This window comes from Manduca sexta, chromosome 11, assembly GCF_014839805.1.
Source record: "Manduca sexta isolate Smith_Timp_Sample1 chromosome 11, JHU_Msex_v1.0, whole genome shotgun sequence".
NCBI lineage: Eukaryota > Metazoa > Arthropoda > Insecta > Lepidoptera > Sphingidae > Manduca > Manduca sexta.
Genome location: NC_051125.1, coordinates 4,079,520 through 4,104,758, shown reverse-complemented (window position 1 = coordinate 4,104,758; position 25,239 = coordinate 4,079,520). Strand labels below are relative to the sequence as shown.

Sequence of the window (25,239 nt, the reverse complement as noted above, 5' to 3'; positions counted from 1 at the left end):
CGTTTCGAAGACTTTGCAGCCTTCGTGGTCACGGAGGGACTGTTTGTCGTCCGAAAAGTCAAAGTTACAATATCTAAGTTTATGATTTTTAGGAATTGTGCTTTTTCTTTAATTCCGGTAATTGTATTAAACAAAAAAGCAACTTGTTATTAATTTTAAAAGGTGAGTACTCAATTTTAAAAAGTTTATTACATTAAGTTTTAAAGAGATTGGCTGTCTTGGAAACGTAGAAATTGTCGAACGCTTCACTGACCTAGGTCCTAAATTTCAAATAGGTCATGTATATATTGATTTGTGAGATAAACATTATTGTAGAAGTTAGATTGAGAAATGCCATTAAGTTGTTGATGTTAAGTTCTTTTACTGTATTCTAGCTTTGAATATAATCCTAAAATATGTGTTAATAAAATTATAAAAATGTTTGATTGTATTTTGTTTTTCGATTTAACTAAATAAATAAATATAGGGTTTTTGCAAACCTTAATGGGCAATACGGCCTTTTTATTCTAAAATGTAAGTTATGCTTGTTATTTTGTTGACATTTAGCGAAATAGCCATAGATTTATCATTGCAATACCATGGCTAATGGAGTAAATTGTCGATCGGAACCAAATCCGATTTAAGTTTCGTCTCACGGCGTGTTTGACCTTTAAATGTTCTCACAATTACGAATATTTTTAAGTAAAGGATAAGCAAGAGGATCTAGAATAGAGTTTAATAAGATTTACAAAATATCATTCGCTATCTCAATTGTGATTGTACCGCGTAGACTGTAGAAGTATTTGTATAGAACATTTATTATGGTGTTGAAATCCTGTAATAATAGAATTCAATAGGTTTCTGACCACGATCACTTTGTACGTCAATTCTTGTAATGCACCTTGGAAATAATTTTGTAATACACAATAGGACGTGTTTGATTTTGATTGGAAGTAATTTAGAATACAGAACTATGGATTGTTCTTACAGATATGGAAATAAAGCCACAGTGAATCGAAATAAATACAAAACATTTATGTAATATTACGCATGGTCAAACAAAATATACCATTACCGCAAACGCATCCGTTCTCACATGAATAAGAGCGCAGAATCAAGGGAATAATACAAACAAGGGGCTAAGAGGACAATAGATTTACCATTAAAATTCAATAAGAAGCAACTTAAGCAATAAATCTTCACAGAAGGCTATCTTAGTAGGAACTATCTGATCCAGAATATAGCCCCGGTCATGCAATGCCCTGCGTCCATTGTGTATAGGGAACGGGCCAAATGCTATTCAAATGGATGCCCTTAGTGGGCCCGCCGGCAATTTGTGAACAACTGAGTGTTTTGACACCTTCATACATAAACATTCGTGGGGCGATCTGGTCGTCTAATGGAATGGTTTTGGTAGCATGGTAATATGGTATAGTATTGAATCTACTCATGGGTATGAAACATGTGTTTGGCGGAAGTCAAACTGCTATCACTTAAAAAAATATCTATAAGATATAGTAAAGGATATTAGTCTACTAATGTCGGCTACTTACTCGTCTCAGTTTATCAAGATTAGCCAAAGCCATTTACTAAAAACGAGACAGAACACATAGGGATATTAATAATATACCCATGACCATGAAGTGTTATTTATTCAAACAAAACCTTAAGTTGCGGTCAGCTAGTTCACCATTAGCTGAATATAAACAGGGCCGCAGATGAGTTGGTATAAGGAAATGCACGGATTTATCGTGTGCGGTTTCCCGCGCCTTACCGCATCTCCAGTTTCTGATGTATACTGAAAGTATTAATGTTGAATTAGTTATATGTTTAGGTTCTGATAGCTTACGTGGAGCGGCACACTTGGATAGAACTGTCAAGATGTTGGTTAGGATCCTTCTTATACGTTGATTTAATTTTAGGTCTTTTTCAACTGTTAATATCACTAGTCATTAGGATTTTAATGGTAACAATATTTTAAAGATATATTAGTATTTTCAGATACATTATTTCAATTAGTTATATAGAATTTGCACGCAGTCTTCACCAATAAATACAATGGCATTTAGCTCGTTTTCACCTATAATTACAATCGCCCTTAGCTAACCTGGTCTATAATATTATGATTATAATTTATTGATATGTTTTGATTTACATTGTGTTGCTGATCAATAAAAAATATTATTCTCATATTCCTGTCATCAGTGCTAAAACTTATAAACAGTACTATGCTTCTATAGGTATATATTAAAGTTAAGTATGACTTCGGACTGATATAAAAAGAAAAAATATTAAACGTACTGTGTTTAGCGTATTTTTATTTTAAATAAGAAGTAAGGAACTTCAATATCTGTAGAGGTGCAATCTGGATACGCATATAGTAACTATGTGGTTCGAGGTCTCTCATATGTGAGAGTTCATCTGGGTAAGTACCACCGCAATGTATATTTCTGCCACCAAGCAGCGGTATGTTGTCACTGTTGTGTTTCGGTTTGAAGGATATTATAGCCAGTGTAACTACTGGACATGATAAAACTTTACATCTCATGCCTCAGGATGGCGAGCGCAGTGGGATACCAAACAATACTTTATAATTCAAGGTGTTTAATACAAATACAAAGGGCGGTTGTATCGCTTACCATAAGGCGAACGGCAAGCTCGTCTCGTCATTCAAAGCAATAAAAATATATACTAAATCCTATAGTTTATTAAGCGTAAAGTTTATCACACTTTCGATTTGTTTACGCAAGTGTTATTTGTTTACAATACGTTTTATAGACCGTTTAAAGTAACATCAAGATAGAATGTCGTAAAATCAAATCGGCCACTTTCACTTTATATACAGATCTTTACGGTGTTTTATTTGAATATAGTTTTTCCATTTCGCGCATGTGGCGGTTTTAACATTAAACACATACAGTATTTTAACTTTTTTATCATAGTTACAATGATGATGACGAATTTATACTTTATGGCCGTGTATTTGAAAGTATTTTCCGTTGACAAATTAGTCCTTTAGGGGATATGTTTCCAAAAATCCTTCGTGATCTCATAGGTTTCATGAGCTAATTTTGTGTGAACGTGGTTTGAACGGCCAGTTAAAACTGCGAGTTCATAGTACTATAGGGTTTTGACAAGGTAAGTAATAATTATCAATACATTGCAAAGAAGTATTGTAAGTCGAATCTTAAGAGTATTATTACCATCACACAGTGGTTACAAATATGTATTTTTTATATTATCATATGTAGTTTCAAACGACATATCTTAAAAAAAATCTTCAATAATTCGTACTCGAAACCTTTCAGTTAAAGCCAGTTTAGTAACCGCTAAGCAAATCGTCGTGTACACGTTCCTATCTTAATTTCCAACGATTCATCTATCAAAATAAACAAATTAGAGAAATTACACGTACATTTTCCTACAATACTAGGTAAATATAATTATCTATCCGCTACGTTAATGGTAATGAACAACAAAATACGCCGGCAGCATACCGCATAATTGTTGTATGGACTGACGCAAATCTAAGGGCAGGGGCCAAGCTAGATCCATAACTCTTCGAGCGAAGTCAAACAATCAGTTATAGTGTAGAGAAATACCATACAAATGAATTTAGAAAAGGCAGTATCTGAGATTCATAGGAAGGTTAATTCTACACTGTGGCTCCCCTTAAGGTCACCTGCGCTAACACACGTCCCAAAGAGTGTGCGGGTCACAGGTGAATCCGAAGGTCAAACAGCTTGAGGTCAATGTTGTATTGTCATGTACATTGTGTGACGTTTGCTCAATCAGTTTTGTCAAGCGGCTTTGTGTTTGTATTGCCTATTGCCACTGGTTCAGATGTATTGTTAAAGTCCTGTAGATAAGATGGGACGATAGCGTATGACGTTTGTGTAACAGAAATCATGTGATATTCGTAGAATCAATACGGAGCATCTGAGTTTTTAAATGGATCGTAATGATTTCTTATGTTTACGCGAGTGTTCGAGATCGAAATAAAACTATTATTCTGATTTTGTTACCTTTTCATACGATCTACACCTTAGTCTGCACTGTGACAAATGCTGCAGGCTTCAAAACGTCAGGAGGCAATTACATTGCTGGTGGTAGGATTCATATAATATCCAGATAGCGACCACCCTACACAACGTGTTAAAACGCGCCATAGTGGCCCACGAAAGTGTGTCGCGTTCCGGGATCAGCCTGTTCCAACAGGCCGGCATCATTATGTCAATTGTCGAGGGGTAATCATCTCTCGCCAGTCGACATTCTTTTGGACCCCACTCCACTTACCATCAGGTGCAGTGAGATCACTTGCCCTATCCGTATAAAAAAATATTATTAAAAAAAACCGCGTGGAATCCGAAATGTACTTTTATTTCGATCTCAAAGAATCATTTTGAATATATTTGTATTTTTTTGGTCGCGGCTTCGCATGCGTGAAATTCCTACCCGAATGAAACTTCGAATGCATTTCTCAAGTATAAAAAATGCTCTTTATCATCAATCAAAAACTTGGTATAGTTGTGTACATACCTACTTTGTAATCCATACAGTGGTCTCCGCATCTATTCTAAACAAATATCTAAAAAATATCGAATAACATTAATAGAGATTGGTATTTTGGGGCTAAATAACTATTAAAATGGTTGTGGAAACTAAAATAATTTGAATATAAGTAAATAAGAAAATTATAATATCGGAAAGAATAGAGATTTCAATAGGATGGCATATTCGCAGTATTGTTAATATATTACTTGTATTTATAGCAGCTTAAATAGCGTTCTCAGGTAATTTGTCATTTTATGATATAGGAAAAGGAACAAAGTCTATGTCTGGATTTAAAGCAATAAACTGAAGCGGATGAGTTATAAATATTTTCTAGCAATGTACGGAATTTTAAGCTTAAGGTTATAGCTTAAGGTCCATTTTTCAAACATTTTGTTTCACCTTTAATCTGGGTAACTAAACAAGTATTGGCAAGTAAAGAATTTAAATTCACGTCTAGTTAGTGATTAGTTCTCGCAGTAGAAAGAAAAACGTAAAAATAATTAATAATCATGGATATTTCGGCCTTTAAAATTTAATACGACGAAATTTTAAAGGCCGAAATATCCATGCATATTAATTATTTTTACGTTTTTCTTTCAACTGCGAGAACTAACCACTAACTAGACGTGAATTTAAATTCTTTACTTGTCAATACTTGTTTAGTTACCCAGATTAAAGGTGAAACAAAATGTATGAAAAATGGACCTTAAGCTATAACCTTAACTATTTATATTTATAATTCAAATTAGGATTTTTAATTGTTTTTATACAAACTCCTTACAGCTCAGAAGTTATTGAACCTTATCTCAGTAAAGACAAGCATTTTTCAAATAAAAATATTAAGACAGAAGATAAAGGCAGAAGAAGAGATATGTATTTTAAGTTTTCGACGGAGTGATAGCACTGGAATAATAATGACCTTTAATCTTCTTTAACCTAAAGCCCGGCACATCATCTACAAATCTTTTGCTATTGTAAGGCTAAGTACAAAGCTCTTGTTAAATTACCATGCATGATACGTTGAAGTAGTGAACACGCTCGCCGCCGACTCTTGCGCCGCACCGACAGCCTGATGGTGTCGTCACGTCACCTCCGATGTGGGTTGACAACGTGAAAGTTGATTGTTTGTCTGTCAGTGCGACGTGGATGCGGCGTAATGATATCGCGTATTGTACTTAGGCATCTCTGGTGCTGTAATTGTAGGAAAGCGAGTTTGGGATTATTGTATAGAAGATGTACACGGGTTTATTTGCGTGACACTCTAAGAATAAAAGGTATAGCCTAATCTAACACATAGGTAAATAGCCTATGTGTTATACTGGACTTGGTCTCATGAGATGGTCAATTTGTTTGATAAATTTTATTCAAATATGTTCAGCGGTTGCTGTTACCAATAACAAACATCCAAACACCTTAAAAAAAATCATATTAACGACTTATCCATATATTTGAAATTAAATATTTAAATACAAAATGATTATACCTTACTAGGTTATAACTAAAATGTTAACCTAGTGTCAACAACCCCCTATCAGGATATTTTTTCAAAGGAAGCGTTCGGAAGTAGCTCCAGTCTCATGAGAACAGATGGTATCGCGACAGCATGCGCACACGCTGCCGATGCGTCAGATAGTGTCCTCGTACGACGAAACGATGTCCTTTGATAACTATTGAATTGTAACTATACTGGATAGGTTGATATGTAGAATTAATTTAAGCCTGAAGGATAGTTTAAGAGCGAAGGCGTTAAAAACTGTATTGTCCAATAAAACAATAAAAAAAATTATTAAATGATGCATTCTATACTTTAATGAATGCATTTATCGAACTATTCATGTTGTTTATACCTCGCTGTTCAAAAATATATTTATAAAAAATAGAAGTATTATTTTAAGGCAAATTAAGTTGAAGGAAGGAATTACGATGGATTTTAGTTTCTACAACAATTATTATAGAGTAATATTTTCGTTGCTGGAACCACATTAGTGACCGTTTACAACCGACTCATCCTTCAATGCATCACGGCAGTTGGAAATTGCATATTAAGTAATTGTTACAAAACCCTTATGCTTTCTCTTCTAAAAGCGTAAAGTTAACAGCGCCTAATAATAACTATATTACATACCTTTACGATTTATTGATACGATAATATATACGCGAAACATAAACTCGAAATAAATCCCAGGCATATCGAGAGCTCCATTACCAAGGCGCGTTTAGACAAAACGCCAGTTTTACAGCAGCGACAAAAGTGTCAATGTAAGGAAACTAATTCAGTATAAAGCTGACATTTGGAACACACATCTTTACGCATAACTTATACTTCACATACCATCAATTACTTTTATTTCATTCACACCTAATGGTAAAGAAAAACGTCGTGAGGAAACCGGCAACCTGAGAAGTTCTCTATAGGAATTTTAGGTGTGTGAAGTCTATCAACCCGTTTTAGGCCAGCGTGGTGGACTAATGCCTAATCCCTCTTAGTAGAAGAAGCTCGTGTCCAGCAGTGGGACAGTATATAGTACAAGGCTGATAATAGTATTATTATATATTATACGATTCACATTTTTTCCGTTCCTGTAGAACTGTACTTTTGTCCATACGCCCTTTGTTTATAGCCCTCGCTATAATACTGTCCCAGGACAAACACAGGCCACAATCAATGCGCACGTATATCCGACGTGTAAACTTCTGGATAGTTAGTAATTGCAAGCAAAAACGTAGTTACATTCTAATCAGCGGTTCTAAGTTTGTAGTTACGTGCGATGCGTTATCTGCCAGTTCCCATGGTCGTGTTTATAAATGACCGTCGTGGGGTCACTGATGGCCCTGCTGATGGTCATCGCAGTCTCAACGACGGTACGCTCGTGTACTAAAGTGTTTGTTCGTAATTAATTTTAAGGTTTGAAGGTTGAATTTCGCTGTGTTATAATTTTATGTTTCATCATGTATAGGGTATAATTAATTTCCATTTAACAGTTGTATTCGGTGATATCTTAAATCTTCTTCTTCTGTTAGGTAAAAAAAGGTAACAATACCTAGTCTTGCCATAAATATTGTAATAAAGAAAAAAGAAAATTGTTAACTGCAAATAACATTTATTACTTTTACAGTGTGTCAGTTTAATACATAAATATAAAACAATTAAAAATATAAAAAGCTTATTCGAAGTGGTCTCCATTGGCTGCAATACAGTCCTTTAAACGATGAGGCCAGTTATCAATAGAAGCACGCACTCTTTCCATGGGAAAATTCTTCACTGCCAATCGTATAGATTGTTTTAGGGACTCCAAATTATCATGGCGTTTAGAGCAAGCTGTACTCTCTAAAACTGACCACAAATCATAATCCAGCGGATTAAGATCGGGACTAGACGACGGCCAGTCTTCAGCTCTGATGAAGTCCGAAACGTTCGATTCCAACCAAGACTGCGTGGACCGAGCTTTATGACCCGGCGCCGAGTCTTGCTGGAAGGACCATACTTGGTTATTGAACATGGTGATGTTAAGGGGCTTAACTACCTTCTCAAGAATGGTATCTTGATACACTTGTGCCGATGTTTTGATACCTTTTTCACAAAAATATGGCTCAGTCACTCCTTCATAGCTAACACCCCACCAAACCATCACTGAAGTCGGATAATGTCCACGTTGCACTCTGTCGACTAATTGGGAAGCTTCCTTAGAGCTTTGAGCATAAATACGGTCATTTTGTTTGTTAAAATGTTGCTCAATTGTAAAAATTTTCTCATCCGTAAACAAAATTTTTCTGTGACCTCCCTTTGCGTACCGCTTCAGTAGTTGTTTCGATTTTACCACCCTATTCTTCTTTAAATTATCAGTTAAGAAATGGCCAGTGCGTCTCTTATAGGCTGCAAGTCCTAAGTCATCTTTTAAAATACGCGACATGGTTCTAGGTGCTATCTTCATTTCCCGAGATAAAATCTTTTGCTTTCGGACAGGATTTCTTCGAATTCTTTCCCTTACTGCTTTGACCACCTTTTTCGTACGAACACTACGTGGACGGCCAGATCTTTTCTGTCACAAACAGAGGAGGTCTCATTGTACCTATTAATAGCCCGGTACACAAACATTTTACTAATACCAAGTGTATGGAGAGTTTTAAAAATTGCATTTGGCTCCATACCTACTTTGTGTAATGCTATCACAGCGATTCGGTTCTCTTTATCACCCCACACCATTTTAATATCGCAAAATATTTTACAATGTATTGGCGCCAAAATGAGAAAACACAATGAACAATCGTATAAAAATGACAGATTCGAAATTCAAATGTAATATTTTTTTATAATTAAGTGTAACAGTATTTATGGCCAGACTAAGTATAGATACATAATCATATTTCACCTATCATAATAAATAAATAAAATATTATTTTTTTATTTATCACGTAAGCGAACAAAACTGCACTTATCATACGTCAAAAAATTGATAAGAAAAAATATTATTATTTCTAAATGAAACTAAAGATCACTTATATAACTACGGACATTTTAAATTAATATCTGCTATAAGAAGAAATAAGTTCCACAAACTCAACCTTAAAGCCATGGTTATAAATTTTTAATAATAGTAAAATTTTGTTTACACAACATTATATTTGTTACTTTTAATCAGTTTATTTATTTTAAATGATTTTCTCAAAACGATATTCGACCTTTGTCTCTCACGCCTCTTTGCAACTTTGTTTAGACTATCTGAAGTAACATTAACTATGCCCTAAAGGTTAAAAGAATAGTTTTTGAAATAGTTGTGTTATACGTTGCTTGCTCTTTTATAGTGGAGTTTTGGCTACAATCTTTCAAGGTTATTAATGGACAAACTTCACCATGTCATTTAAATAGGAATTAAGTGTATTAAAGCCATACAAATTAAAGGTTAAAATAGTTTTTTTTTATAGTAGAAGATAAATTATATAATGAGGAGTTAAGTTAGTGTTGCAAATCGAGTAAAAAACAAAGCGGTCTTGGTATAATACTTGTTAATGTACAAACAATGCCACCACTTCCATAGATATCTTTATTCCTTGCAAATGCCAGCATAAATAAAAACTCAGTTTTATGTGTATTATTAGATACTTTTTGAGTATAAGCTACTTTCAAAAACGTTAAATATAAAAGTATATTAGTTAATTATTTTGTACTCGCCTGTACCGAGATGAAACTGTTTGCAGCATTTTTAGCAACGTTTTAAGAGAATTTAACGTCAGATAAGGCTGTTTTGTATGTTTAACTTTATGATTTGGCACAATCTTGTAAACTTTATTATATATTTCAATTTTACCTCTTGTGTTCTCGGTATTTTTTGTGTAACCAGCTACTCCGTGCTACTATTCAGCAAACAAAAAAAATTATCAAAGATTGTTGAAGTTGTATTATGAATAATGAATGAACTCGACCTTCGTGTGTAGTGAGTAGTCGAATGAGATGTCGATGGTGCGTGGGTTCGACCTGTCTCGATAATGAATATGATGATACATTATGATCTTCTATGTGAAGAGAAATATTGTCGGTAAATTATAGTTGCTATGTTATTAAGATGTTTCCAGAATGAATGAAATTTCAATTTTCAAATTAATTTCTCAATTTTACGATTCTAAATATTATTTGTTTCATGCGCCTTCTATCAAAAATTTGTGGTAATAATCATACTATGAAAATCCATTTTTAATTCCTTTAATACAGTGGTGGTACCTTTAGTGGTGAAATGTGAAATTTTCTGAAAGGGATCCTGACGCAACATGATTATGGTCTGCAAACCGTTCTAATGATAATAAGATCCTACATAAAGCGAAGCTGGCAGGACTCTGGTACTTATTAAGAATATATATCTGAATATAGATAACATTTATTAAAAATAAAAAAAAAACTATCAATATTGTTTTTAACATTTTATATTCAATGAAAACTAATAGCCAATCTGTGTAGGCGCAAAGTTTTAGCAAATATTATATTGATTCAACTAAATACGGGCTTCGGTAGTCAATTGCTTGTTAAATTACGTTTAGAAGTGATAAATTCACAGATTACATCTATTGTAGTATTCAATAAGTCTCAGCCTACAACCTGAGTCATGCATTCAAAATTCGCTAATTCTATCAATATTAACTGACAAGTGTCAGTGGGAACAAACATAATTTAGGCAATTATTAAACCCTTAAGTTTGATTAACGACCGTATTTTTATTGTTCTAGCGGTCAAAATTACTGTGGATGATATTTCGAATGGTATTTTTATCTTTGTTTCCTGCGTTCACAATGAGTGCGTGGGTGTGATTTTGTAATAGAAAAATGACAGGATAAAGTATTGGAGTATTTAAGATAATGACCATTTTGTAATGCTGAAATGCCGCGTTACCACGTAATACACTCAGTGTTTCGTAATAAAATTGATTGGCGTCATAAATTATTGAATTCACTTAACGCTAAACGTTTGCGTCTAAAGCTGCTTTAACTTAGGTTAATTTTTATTAGTATTCGAAAATAATTAAAATAAAAAATTTTGAACAATATATTTGGCCTGCAATGTATATTGTATAATATTTAACAGTTTTTATTATGTTAGTGATTTTTTTATTTGGAGAGCTCCATGAATAAAAACGTGGAAGTGCTGTGGGCTGTTTATATTATAATCAATAAAGTATAAATTGATCAGGTCACGTAATTTAAAAAAATATAGTTGTAATTGTAATCCTTTCAATCCAAACCCACGTCTTATGAAAACTAAATATCGCTTTCTAACGTCTGACTTAATTTGTCAGATATTAATTCAGATTTAATGTATCTATGTCAGAAACGGAAGAGAAATGTTCAGTTTCTCAATAAATTGTTGTAGGTTCAATAATTTGTGCAAGGTAATTACGGCGGACAAATGAGCGCGGCCTGAGACATGCTGTCTGCAGAAGCAAGGTATACTCGATTGTTGAATTTTATACCTTATTATCGAATGGGTGAGGTGTTTTTTGTTTGACGCTTATGAAAGTATTCAGATGCAAACTGTCACCACACAATATCATAACTAGTATAATAAGGACAGAATAAATAAAATTACTTTGTACATTACAGATACGAAAGTTTGTAAATGGATCTTTAGATGTGAAATAGCTGAACGGATTATAATTAAATTTGGAAAACGGACACACCATACCCTGGATGAACATACAGGCTACTTATATCTTTAAGAGATGGTTCGACGCGCGTGCGCAGCTTTACGCAACATCTATTATAATTAACATATATCAGAAGTATTTTTCCCATTCTTGATTCGATGCTTTAAATTTTAGATATGAACCATGAGACTTTTGCGGGTTGTCCTATTCAAGGAATTTCCACTGATAGATAGATAAGATTCGGTACTAGTGCATGTCAAAGCGCACTAAAAAGTTCGTGAGTGAGTGAGTGTCTGTGAGATTTAAAGTTTGTGGATTAATGTGGTAACTTAGAATTTGGTTTTGTTAGAGGTAGGATACGTTTTATATTCAAGGATAGTGACCACCGTACACAAGGTGTTAAAACCCGCTATAATGGCCAACGTAAGTGTGTCGCGTTCCAGGGACAGCTTGTGTTCAATTATTTAGGGGTGTTGCAGAGATGTATAAGCGTGAATAAGAGCAATATCGAAGTTTGAACATCTTATAAAATCCAAATTATAGAGTTGTAAAGTGTATGTAAAAAATGTGTAGGGATGAATAGTTTATTATTATTAACTAAATAACATGTAATTTTGCTAAGGAACTTCTTAGGCCTAATATCTTTTTCTTTCTTCGTCATTTAAAAAAAGATACCCCATATAATTGATTAACAGTCGAGTATAACCAAACTTTTATAACCGACAACATATTTTTTCTCGGTAAACAGTCGAGTATACCTCCACAATAGTGGGCCAACTCTGTTCGCAAGCCAAACGCCCACACACCTGAATCTATTAACTAGTGATTAACTTGTACAGCGTGGGCTACACTGAGGCCACAATCGCCTTTGTCTCCCCATGGTGTTTAGTTAATATTGATGTAACGGAAATGATTCATAATGTTACGTTGAGAGAGAGTTTTTGGTTCATGCAAAATGTCCTGTTTGTTTTTTATTTTAAACTTTAAAAGGTAATGATTTATTTGTTTCAAATTGACTGCTGAATGCCGAAAGTTCCTCCCATCGGCCAAACTTTATTGCATTCCTTAAGTTGAAAAAGACTCATTATTTCTTGGATATTTAATTTCTAGAGTCTATTATTTTGAATCAGTGCCTGTAGATAATATTTACACTATTAATATAACATTTACGAAGGTTATTAAATATAATAATTTTGTTATATTTCCGTAGCCATTTCAAGAGCATAATTAAAAAAATCACCAACCATCCACACCTCTATTCCACGTTGCACAAAACGTTAAATTACCAAATCCTTGGATGGGTACCGAATAACAAATTGTGTGGAGATGTGCAGATTGCGGGGTCGCGCATGCGCGCCGTGAGTCCACTCACGCTCCGCGCGCAGCCAGGACATTCGTCTTGTTTACCTACAGTTACACCACACTCTAATCAGGTCATTATACCATCCTTTATGTTTGTGTGCTATAGTTTTTAACCGATTTCGAAAAAGAAGGAAGTTTTATATTCTATTATATAGCTTTTTTATGCATGTTCGCTGATTCCTCTGTTAATTGAAGACTGATTAGATTTTTTTTTTGTTGATTTATTCATCCCTGTTGTAATTAACATATTTAAAAGAATACACTAATCACATTCCTGGTCTAAGATACTATATGGGCCGTGGTTCGTGAGGTCTGATTCTAATTCCAGATCGGACAGCATTTTGTATGCATTTTTCTAACACAATATGCCCAGGATTGAAGCCCCCAAGGAAATTGACGTCTCGAAAATAACCAAGCCATGTCCTTTTTGTCCTTTTTTTCAGTATTCTTTTGAGATGTCAAAACTTGTCCTCATTTCGTTCTGTTCTAAGGAATCACATCACTCGTACAAACCGTATATAGCTAGCACTCAATCATGTTAAAAGCTGCCACGACACACGAACAAATGCTTCATGAATGGATACTAAAATTCCACTTACCCATATCCTAACTTTCCCCGTACGTGACGTAGATCCTAGATAATCTAAGTCCTAGGTTATTGAAATGATCGTGCGTCGGCGCCGGCGCACGCAGTCTGGCTATAAATCAATCAGATTTATTATTTAAGACTTAATTCATTGGATAAACATTGGCTCCGGTAATTGCTAAGGTAAGTTAATTTTACAGTTCATATGATTTTCGCTATTGGGTTTATTTCTTCTCTCTGAGTGCGCGAATGTTAAATTTAATGGACCACGAGCTTTGAACACGACGTGAGCATGAACTTTTGGGCTCTTGTCGACTGGGAGCTATAACAAGTGGTGTTCAAAAGAAAAATAGCAATTCGGTTTGATTTATATCAACGGTTGAAAGACTAACTGATTTAAACGACATTATTTTTCTAAAAAATTTAACAAGTTTAAAAAAACAAAAAAAGAGCTGATTAGTATGAAACTTAGAGTCGCAAAAAAATGACGCCTAACAATTAGCCTTTCAACCGTCGATATGACCGGCCGAATTATAAACCAGTACTTCGATATCACCGAAAACAAGTAATAAAAAAAAGCAAAAAATATTAAGAATGAGGTTTTGATAAATGAGGTTTTAATCCTTTAGTTAATGCTAATAAATAGTTTAATGTCGTCAAGTTAATGCACACCGAAGGGTCCGGCTTGTAATTGTGGTATCAATCCAGCTTCAGCCCGTGTCCTGCACATCACGACTTGCGTATTTGCCATAAATATTTGCGGTGCACCAGTGATTACAGTAATGCTAAATATTAATTCTGGAACATGGTTGTGCGGTCAGTCCACGGTCCGTGTTCGCGAAATTACGATATTTGAAAGGTTAGCGCGTTTCGAATATTGTTCTAGAGACGGGTTCCGGATATTTAAAAAAAATCCTTATTGAAATTAAACTAATTTTCGGATTAGTTAATCTGAAAATTAGTTTAATTTCAACGTCTAACATTCGTGTAAACATAAGAAATCATTATGAAAATCCTTATTCTTCTCTTTCTTCTTCGTAGTTGTATTCTCTTGACAGAGTGGTCGTGGTCATGTTTAGGCTGTTTAAAGAGCTGCCGTTTTCGTGATGCGTCGCCATAATTTATGCTTTATTATTAAAATAACGTAAATTGTTAATATTGTCATTTTCTTATTTAATCATCATAATAAGGTTACCAATTCTCTATCGTTTTATTTTCCTCTAATTTTTGTAGTATACATCAATTTCCTTTGTTTTAGTATATCCACTGTAGTCTTCTTTTAAGATCAGAAAAAATCCAAGTAGAGTTTTAAATCATGTATTAGATTTAAATATCTAAATATTTAACTAATTAATGGTTCATGAGCAGTCGTCCTAAAGCTAGCCAATGAGAGCTCTTAAAATATCGTGTGCGACTCGCCAGTTGCGCAATCGCAGGATTCTGTCAAAGTCCACGCGCAGATACTACTGTGCTAACTAAAGTACGTTATGTATATGCTCGCTTGGCTGACTTATTAGAGATTCAAGTTCATGCGGAAGCTTTAACTTATCGTTGCAGTTAGTTGATATAAAAAATCTTAAAGAGATGTTTGCAAGTGGTTAGAGAATATTTTTTGTGATTGGTAGACACAGTGTAACTAGTTTTGTTTACAATGGACTCATGAATCAGAGAATCTAACAGAATATCAACTTTGCTAGAGCGTTATCGAACTATCAGTAAGGTTTGAGGAAATCAATTCTCTAAGTTCTTCTCTTCAAACCAATGCCTCTTTAAATGTGGTCTCGTCTATTGTATTACATTCGATGCAAAATATCTAAGCACCTTTCTATTTCAAACACCGAACTTCGACCGTTACAAAATAAAACAATACCATAAATTAAATATCGGCATTTAGCTATTAACTAGCGTGCGAACTGGCTGTGTACAGGGTGTTAGAAATTCCATCGGGGGCACGCAGGAAGCGAAGATAATGACGTGTACCGTGCCCCAATGAATTAATACTGCCATTGCTATCTTCATTGCGCTCATACTCGTACCTAACTTACACATTAGTCGGATTTAGTCACGAATGGAACATGCTGTATAAAGGGTTTTGGATTTGTCTTGTGTGGGTTTAACTCTTGGTGTATTTTTTTAGGTTTTTGGGATTGATGTTTTGGTTTTTAGAAGGGAAATGAAACACGGTCTGATTCCAAATGTACGGGGCAATATTGAGGTCTCAATATCCAAACTAAACTTCTTTTAAATTTGGATATATCTATGGAATCTCTGGGAAAGCTGGTTTCCTTTACATCTTAGATATTCTCTGAGGTTGAAGTGGTAAACCTCTAGTTTTCTTTAGTTGTTGTTAAGTCCAAGATCAGTAGAGAAAACAATACAATATCACCACTAGTAGTAATCACAGACATAAAAACTAAGAAATCAAAAATAAATAGTTACACCTATCAGCTCTATATAAATCCACAGTTTCACACACGGTCCGAGCGCTTGCATACAATCCACGATTGCGAATGGAACGTTAGCCACAATTTTCAACTTATAAATAAAACCCTCAATTACAGCCGCTAAAGTGCTGAATACTAAGATGATCTTCAATTGTATCCGCTCTCAATATATCTTAGTGTTCACATCGTTTTATGGCCAACGCTATTGAATATAAGATTTTAGCTAGTCCAGTATTTTATTGGCGATAAATTGTTCGCAGGCCTAGTTGGTTTATAGTGTTTGTTACCTGTTCAGTCTTTGATCTTAGGGCGTCAGATTTTACCCTTGAATTGGATTTGGGTATGTCATGGCTACTATCTTTTATAGATTCAGATGTTGTTGAATTTTAGGTGATTATTTGTAGTGAGAACTCTTCGTGGGTGGAGTGTTGATGCCTTCACAATCCCTGGAATTATAACAGATTTTTTACAAATTATTGTTTGGAATTAAAACATTCATCCAACGAGTGACTATAAATCTTTGTAAAAAATGAAAATTCAACCACAACGTTAATTAGTATAAGGGCTTGTTCTTGAACTTCTTAGTAAATGATAACCCGACCAAATACTAAAGTCATACTCTAATGCTCCCAAATAAATGGTAATAAAATAAGTACTAACTAAATCAACTGTTTATACAATAACTGCCAAACAAAATTTACTAAAAACAAATGCGAAACAGACCCTTTAACTCTCGGCAATACTCATGTATTAGAAAAACACGAATCCACCCATAAAGTACCAATCGAAGGGCTCACAGTTCGCAGTGGTTCGTGATGGGTCGCACTACGTTCGGCCTCTCTCTGAAGGCCATTGGGTCACCCGGATGTTTAAGGACATGCTCCAGGCGTCAGCGCACGGTATTTAAACATGGTGTTAGGTAAGTACGGGGTCAAAGGTGACAGTCACAGGGGTGACATGGGCGAGATGCGGCGTAATACTCGACACGACAACACGAACTCACCGCCCGCGGACTGGGGTCAGTGGCTTAGGATTGATTGGTTAAATTTAACGTTGGTTTGTAATCGTTAATCGATTGGTGATTGGTTAAACGAGGTATGATCATTTGTCTTATACTAAATTGGGAAAATTGTTTGTCTATTTTGGGTGAGGCTTTTAATCGGTGCAATGATGAATTGCAATGTTGAAATGTTGCATGAGAATTCGGAATAGTCATAATATTAATTTTATGTATTTCAGTGGAGGTTTGTATCACTATTTGTAAATATTTTAGTAATATTGAATAATTTTAATAATATTATTTTGTAATTATGTATTTGGTTTTTAAAACTTTTATGGGACCATGGCAGTGCATTGCGATGCAGTCGATTGTATTTCAATATTTCTGTGGATTGCTGCTATTTGTGGACAGTACTTACCAACACACAAGTAATTTGTTCCATTTGTCATTAAATAGGCAAAAAATAAACTAGTATCTTAGAAAATCATGACTAGCACTAAAACATTTTAAATATTTTGTAATACTTCTTTAGAAAACTAAAGTATTATAAAAAATTTACCATAGTTAAACTTTTTGCCAGTTTTGGTGCAACTAGCCCTGTACCAACGATCGTGTCATCCTCAAGTGTTGCAAGCGGCGCGATCGACCAAATATCACCGGCGCATCATCTTGGTTAATGGTCTTCGCAAATACTTGCCACTAATCTATATTATTTAGTGCTCCCGGTTGGCCTAAGCTGTGACACCGGCTGTCAATTAAATCGTTAATTGTTTCTAAATATTATGGACTATTAATTTTAGTCTTATGAATGGTCTTCTATGGTAAGTATTTCTAATTCTTGATCTTAATAGTCTTGCTAAATAGTCGAATTTATCATTACTAATGGTAGGTGTCTCATATGTGTGAGAGTCCGCCTGGATAGGTATCACTGCAATGACCATTTCTGCTACCAAGCAGCAGTGTATAGTCATTGTTGTGTTGTGGTTTGAAGGATATTGTAGCCAGTGTAATTACTGGACATAATAAGACTTAACAGCTCATGTCTTAGGGTGGCAAACGCAGTAGGATACCAAATATTACTTTGTAATTCAAGGTGTTGGATGGTGTTTCTAATGTTTTGGGCGGTCGTATCGCTTACCACGAGGCGAACAGCAAGCTCATCTCGTCATTTAAAGCAATAAAAATAAAATCTTGATAGTACATAGTTCGGTATTTCGTGCATAGTTAGATTTATAAGTAAAAGGGATGTAATTATGTCTACGTAGTGTTCTAATATTAATGTCATTTTAGTGGATTTATTTTTATCTATTTTAACAATATAAATTATAATAAATTTAATTTCAAGTTCCCTATTGTTAAAATACTAATAGTAGCAAAATCTGTGATTTTAACTATCGGCTATAAATTTTGATGTTTAGACCTTAAATATTACTAATTACTGAGGCTGTACGTTCGATAGGTACTAAAAGCACAACCTTTCAAAATCGTTCAAGGTTTTCTATCTAATTAAATAAATATTAACATTATAGTTTTGAAAGTAAACGGAACGTATATGGGGCAAGCCGAGTGTCGTCCAGCGTAGTCTAAAAATCTCGGTAAATTGGTTGCGTGCGCGCACGACGCCGCTCCGAACAAATTGACGTTAATAAACTCGTTCCCTCGATTGATTTGTTGCCTGTTATGTTAAGCTGAAAGTATTGGAGTGTTGCGTGTTTTTGCGGCCTTTTTGACCATTAAACACTTTTTGATTACTATTTAATTAACTTTTTAGAACTTGTTTTTAAAACCTGTCTAAAGAGTAGTTATGGTATATGAAGAAAATGCTTCCAAACGCAGAACTTTGTTATAAGCGTACTGTGAAGCTATAACAATGAAATTAGGCTTACTGGCCGACATAATTGTGTCAACCAGCGCGGGATAAACATCTTTTGCTAGTTGACACTTGATTGACACACCACTTCAGCCAGTTGACACTACACCCTACTCCATTTTCCATCAGGTACATAACGGTCACTTTTCCGTGGCAATAAAAAAGTTATACCTATATCTAAAGTAATTTGAGTAAGTTGTCTTCAATATTTTCATGTCCCCTCAGTCTGGTTGTAAGACCCTCTGATTGTTACCCTCAGTCTGGTTGTAAGACGAATATGTTAATTAGGCGTTTGAATAACATAGTGTTTGATCAATAACAAATGTGAAGTCACGATTGTTGAGTGGGCGGCGGGTCCGGTTGGGTCGGAGTTCTCACATGCACTATTTGGAATGCTGTACGCGAATTCAAATGAAATACTATTGTTAGGAATGGAATATTTTGAACTGTTTAACAAGGTTTCATATAATGAGGAACAATATTTCTTTTTTTTAATTCGTTGAAATATGGTTATATGTTATTGGAAATGAAATGTTTTGAACTGTTTAACAAGGTTTCATATAATGAGGAACAATATTTCTTTTTTTTATTTGTTTAAATTTTATTATTAATTGTTAGGAATGAAATATTTTGAACTGTTTAACAAGATTTCATATAAATAAGAACAATATTTCTTTTTTTTAATTCGTTGAAATATGGTTATATGTTGTTAGGAATTAAATATTTTGAACTGTTTAACAAGGTTCCATATTTGAAAATATTTGTTTTTTTTTTTTGTTAATTTGTAATTAATTTAGAAGTTTTAATAGTCAGGTAAATTGCATCTTTCGAAGGATTTTGTAGTTTTGGACGATGATTTTTCAGTCCTAATGTATTTTTTTTTATTAATTTATGAGAAGCACTCAAAATAGTTGAGTAACCTTTTGTAAAGTCGATTAATTATCCCTAAATGATATCATTAATTCTCTCATGATTACCATTTCAGATTTCGGATGCGTATTCGGCGGTACAGATGTCCTCTGAATTGTGATTTGAATGAACAGAAATAGTATTACACAACACCATACTACTATTTATATTAATTCGTTGGCATTTTACAAATAAAATGACTCATTCGGTCAGCAATGCTTGCGAATACCAAAATGATGTCTATCTAAAAAGACCGCCGGTCCAATTGCATTGAAAATTATCCATTTATGCAGTTACCTGGCGGTTATGCGGTATCGTGGTACTGACTACTAATTCATCGCGACCTTTGCTCTATGGACTGCTCCAAACGTGAAGCCATGTCAAGGATTCTGCATCATTTTGGCGGTGTATTGAGTGGAACGGTAAGGCGATAAATATATTTAATGTGTTTTAGGAAGTAGTGATGTTATTGTGATGTATGTTAATTCGATGTAGTGTCGATAGTATAATTTGCAGTTTGAATGTTTTGTAAACTTTAAGACAGGAATTTGTATAAGTTTAATGTAAAGATAGTTTAAAGACTTTTTGTATAATCAAAACATGCATCCTTACGGTAGTAAGTTAGTAACCGTTTAATCTTAAAATTTGCAAGACATTGACCACTAGCAACCCTACTGTGATCCATAATCTGACAAATAATGGTACGATATTATTAACAATTCATACGTATTATAAAACAAAGTCCCCTTTTACGTCTATCTGTATGTTATCGATTTTTTCAACATCTGCTGAACGGTTTTTTATGAAATTTGGTATGGAGATATTTTAAGACCCCTTGGAAGGTTATAGGCTAATTTCCATCCCAGAAAAATATATAGCAGGAATCTTACCCCGGCTACTTCACACGGGCGAAGCAGCGAGTAAAAGCTAGTTGTCAATAGCTTTGATGCAAAATCGAAACCTAGCATACCGTGTCATCCTTATACAGTGTGCTCAAACGAATGTGATAGCATTTGATGGATGCTACAACAAGGCCCGCAAGTGTTATGTCAATCGTATATCTATCTGAATTTGTATACAATCGCTCAATACGGCTAAGGAATATGCAGGCTATGGATAATGTTCACGTAATGTCATTGATGCCGGATATGATGGCGCAGTTTACAATCAAAGAGCTATTGCGTCTTCACTTCCTTCATGGGATAAGGAAGGTTCGCCTTTTTCGTAGGAAACTGTATCGATATATATTTTCAATCAATGGTTGAAACAGTAGTTTGGTTCGTATGTATGTTTGCTTCACGGATGTCATTGTTACATTTAGAAGACAAATCTATGGGTTATTTGTTGGTAAATAGATACCATTGCCACTTACTATACCAAAGGATTCAGAGATGCTTTGGTTTCGTGCGAATAATCAGATATAAGTGTATTTTTTATAGAAAAAAAAGGGCGTGCATATTGACAAATTTTGGTTAAGAGATTTGCTTATATTTACGAAAAAATATATTAAATTAAATATTGTAAACTTAATTTAAACTAATATAAATAGTGCATAAGTACCCAAGACTAATACGCCTTGATCTCAATTATGCTAGAATGAGGAAGCGATGGTGCATAATGGTGCGATCTATACACAATAACTGTCCACTGCGGGTAATCAGTGGTGGCTTTCTCAGCTTCTTTGCGCGGGCGCATTGTCTGCGCTTTTCCTCGTGAAAAACTTATAACTGCGGTCGGTTGCACTGTATGTCTAACTGTGGTTTAATTCACAATCTGTATTTTGTATTATAGTAACTTGATAGGTAACCTCATTCTTTTTGCTTGAATAATTAATATTGAATAATTTGTGATTGTTCGGTAATGTGGAAGCATGTTTTATGATTTGGCTATAACCAATTGTGATAACTTGGTCCTTTCAGGTTGGACATATTTTATTGTTAAGAAATAAAGTTGAAAATTACTTGTTTCATATTTTAAATTGTTTTAAATTAGATTAAAGCAACGGTAATTTAACCTAAATGGTAAATAGTAGAAAATTACTAAAAGTGTCTTCATTAAGCTAAACATGAATACATTCAGTAAACCTATACTTGACTTTTCAAACGGCAAAAAGCCATCATATTGGATATGATCACAATCCAATCACAAAAGATAACACTTTAAACTTGATCTAAAATCTCATATAGGTATTAATATAAAAATCATTCTTTCAAAGACGATTAAACAATAATATTGTGAATAAATTTTAGAATTAAAGGATTTAAATCTGATAAGATTATTATGCCAAATATCATTAAAGCGGTTAGGAATACACCATTGATTCGTGAGTAGGAAGCAAAAATAACTTGTCGTGATAGGGTACCTAGATTTACCCTATTGAATGCGTTTCGCAAGGAACACAGAATTGTATGTAGTAATTGATTTTAATGTCGAAACATTCCTTTTTTCTTTTCATATACAATTTCTAACTAATTATTTTGTTCATTTCTTTAGAAAATATTCTTTACAAGTATTGTCATTCTGATGTTCTATGGCAATCTATATGTCTATATATTATTTGAAGGCAATACCAGTAATATATACTAAATTCCATCATCTAGTAATGAAAGTAGGATTCCTTTCAAACTTTAATATTGCCTCTTCATTTGTGCTCTAGTTTCTATCATCACAGATCAAACATGCCGTGTTAAAGCCTAAACTACGTTTAATAGTTGCGTGCGACCGACCCCTCTCATATCAGTGCATACGTGTTGCGCGAGTAATTGTGTTCGACGAGCGCTCTTCCAACCGAAAAAACAACCGTCTCTCCCATTGTTCCAGCCAATTCTCCCACATTTCGCCTTTTACAGTTACTCTTTGGCTTCCTTATTTACCAGTAAAAAGTCTATAAATTGAATTCCTCATATATCTTGGTTGCACCGCGCCGGTTTCGTGCGCTTTTTCTCTCCCCGGAAAAGATGTCTTGGAGTTAGATAATACATTGTGTGGGACTTGCCCTTATTCCTAGTTTACATGTTATACTAAACTGTTAGGTGTTTTTAAAATGTACATTTACGAGAAAAAAATAGGTGATCACGTGTAGTAGAGATAATTAATTGCATAATGGGTCTAAGTACTGCATTTTTATTAGAATAAAAACGCAATAGTTTAGTACTGCAGTATTCCAAAATTATAAGTCAATTGTAACATTTCTAAAAAAAATATATACATAAAGCAGATAACAGTAAGTATAGCGCGGTAAACGTCGTCACAGTTCGACAGTGAAGAGGATGTGTAGCGTGTTCCCGCGGTTCCCAAGTCCGCCACGGGTCCAAATACGGCCAAAACAAAACTTTCTCGCTAATTTCCAACAGTCGTGCGATGTGAGTTCACATGAGAAACGACCACTGCATACACGTGAAACTATCAGTCAAACTACTACTTAAACATCTGCATAAGTCACGGCGCACGATTCCTGAGGAGTAACAGTTTAATAATGTCCGCGCCTGCGACCCGCCTCGACCCCGGTGAAATACGGTTGAACGGACTTGGGGCCATATTTTCCCCCATGCATCGTAGTAAAGTCGTGTCTTCCTTGGTGGAAATAAAACGCGAGGTCCATCTCTAGGGCCATCGGTGCTTCAGATGCGCTATTTAAACCTACATTCGAAAATAGCGTATGTGTCAAAAGTTTACAGTGGAGTTTGAACCTTCGCCCGTTGATGTAAAGTCGGAAGTGTATAGAGCTGTTACAATACTTAAGTCAGTCGGTAATAGGGTGTGTGGATAATGTCATGGGAAGAGCTCAATGAACGTGCGGACAGCGCGTGGACTGCCGACCGGAGGAACTCGCAGACTCGTTTTCATCATTAGGCAAATTAATTTGGTTTTTATTCCGTTAGCGATAAAGATGGAATTGTTTTGATAAGATAATGGGGCGATTGAGAGACTTCATAAAGATATTTGCCATGATCTTCCATCTTTATAAGTGTAAATTTGTAATCTGTCATCGTTTTACTAATTATTATATGGTGTTAATAAATAGTGTTTTAGATGTTTGGAATTGAATTGCAATTTTGCTTTATAATTAATGATCTTAATCAATATTTTACGTGGAACGTGAGATATACTGTAATTTAACCTCAATATATTTTGATCGTGCTGTCCTTATTCTGCACCGACATACTGGCTAAAATCGTTGGTGGCCTTCTCCGGACTAGTTACATGCAAAACATTAATTTGTTTTTAAATTAAGTGCAATGTTATATTTAACTTAAAAAAAAATCTCAAGACAAACCTTAATGTTCTGGACTACAAATATTTCAGGAAAGTATTTTTAGATTAAAAAAACGAATAAACTTATCGCCACTAGGCAAAGATAACTACAATTATAATTTCTTACAATACATACATTTCATCTAAAAATAACTGGTAACTTATAAAATACCCATATTTTTGTAAAGCCTACGTAGTATCACCTCTATATAATTCCGAGTGGGTTGACGGCTGGCCTTTCCCGCAGGAAGCGTGGCTCACTGACCCATTGCCTCACAGCGTGTTCGTACATGTAGCTACTTCGTGTTAGTGTTTCGTGCAGGACTGGGATTGTGTGATATTCAGTTTTCGGGGACAGCGGTCTCTTGGCAAGACATTTTGAAATCAGTGCCTACAATTATAGAGTTAGATTTAGACTATTTTGTGTGAAACCACTAAATATAAAATTTCGCGTTTAATACGAATTACTTTATAATTTAATTATTTTAATATGTTTACTTCTTTGTATCAGAATTTTAGGTTAATTATATGTTTCTGCAACTTAATTTGGTTAGAGAAGATTATGTCAAATTGGAGATATTTGGCCGCTGCCATATTTGATTTTATGTCAAACTTTAGGCGGCAAAGGTATCATGAATCGTAGTGCATCATCGATAAATTCCTCGATAAATCAATGGCAACAGGAATGCCGTGAGTGCGCATCCAGCAATAATTACCTTTAACCTTATTTTGGCATTTTGCTGTGTCGCAAACGGCCCTGAATGTACCGGAGGATGCGGGCTATCTGCGTTGTTTCATCGACCGTAGCTGTGAAATGTTTGGAGTACATTTAGACCGCTCTTTCTTTCCAAAATGGCTAGTCTAGTAACTAGTTTCACGATACATAAAATATCGTAATTTTTATAAGAAATTGTAATGTCCTCAGAAAACTCTTGATATTGTTTTTAGATATTTTTTTATTTATAAATGTAAATTTTAATTTGAGGATGAACAGCATTTTATTTTAAATATCCCCTACGTCCAATATAAATAAATATTGATGGATATAACACAAATCGATTATCTTTATTCGCTATAATACAATCCATCATTATCAACAAAACTCTATATAAAAATATGCTATTCAATCAAATAGTGCAAAATAATAATCG

At 34.4% G+C, this 25,239-nt stretch overlaps 2 long non-coding RNA genes across 3 annotated transcripts in view; both read right to left on the bottom strand.

The window, feature by feature from the left end:
* Positions 1–25,239, bottom strand: part of LOC119188994 — a 180,862-nt gene that overhangs the window by 68,881 nt on the left and 86,742 nt on the right. Inside the window, exons 2-3 of one of the 2 annotated variants that reach the window (XR_005112198.1) lie at positions 5,541–5,724; positions 1,619–1,777 (exon numbers count right to left, since the gene is read on the bottom strand). This is a non-coding gene — a long non-coding RNA (uncharacterized LOC119188994). Of the gene's footprint in view, positions 1–1,618; positions 1,778–5,540; positions 5,725–25,239 lie in introns of those variants that run through there. The other variant, XR_005112199.1, reaches the window with a different exon arrangement.
* On the bottom strand, positions 15,966–24,665 carry LOC115442751. The gene is made up of 3 exons (XR_003938552.2): positions 24,557–24,665; positions 24,292–24,479; positions 15,966–16,501 (listed from the first exon to the last, which is right to left on the bottom strand). It is a non-coding gene; the product is annotated as an uncharacterized LOC115442751 (long non-coding RNA).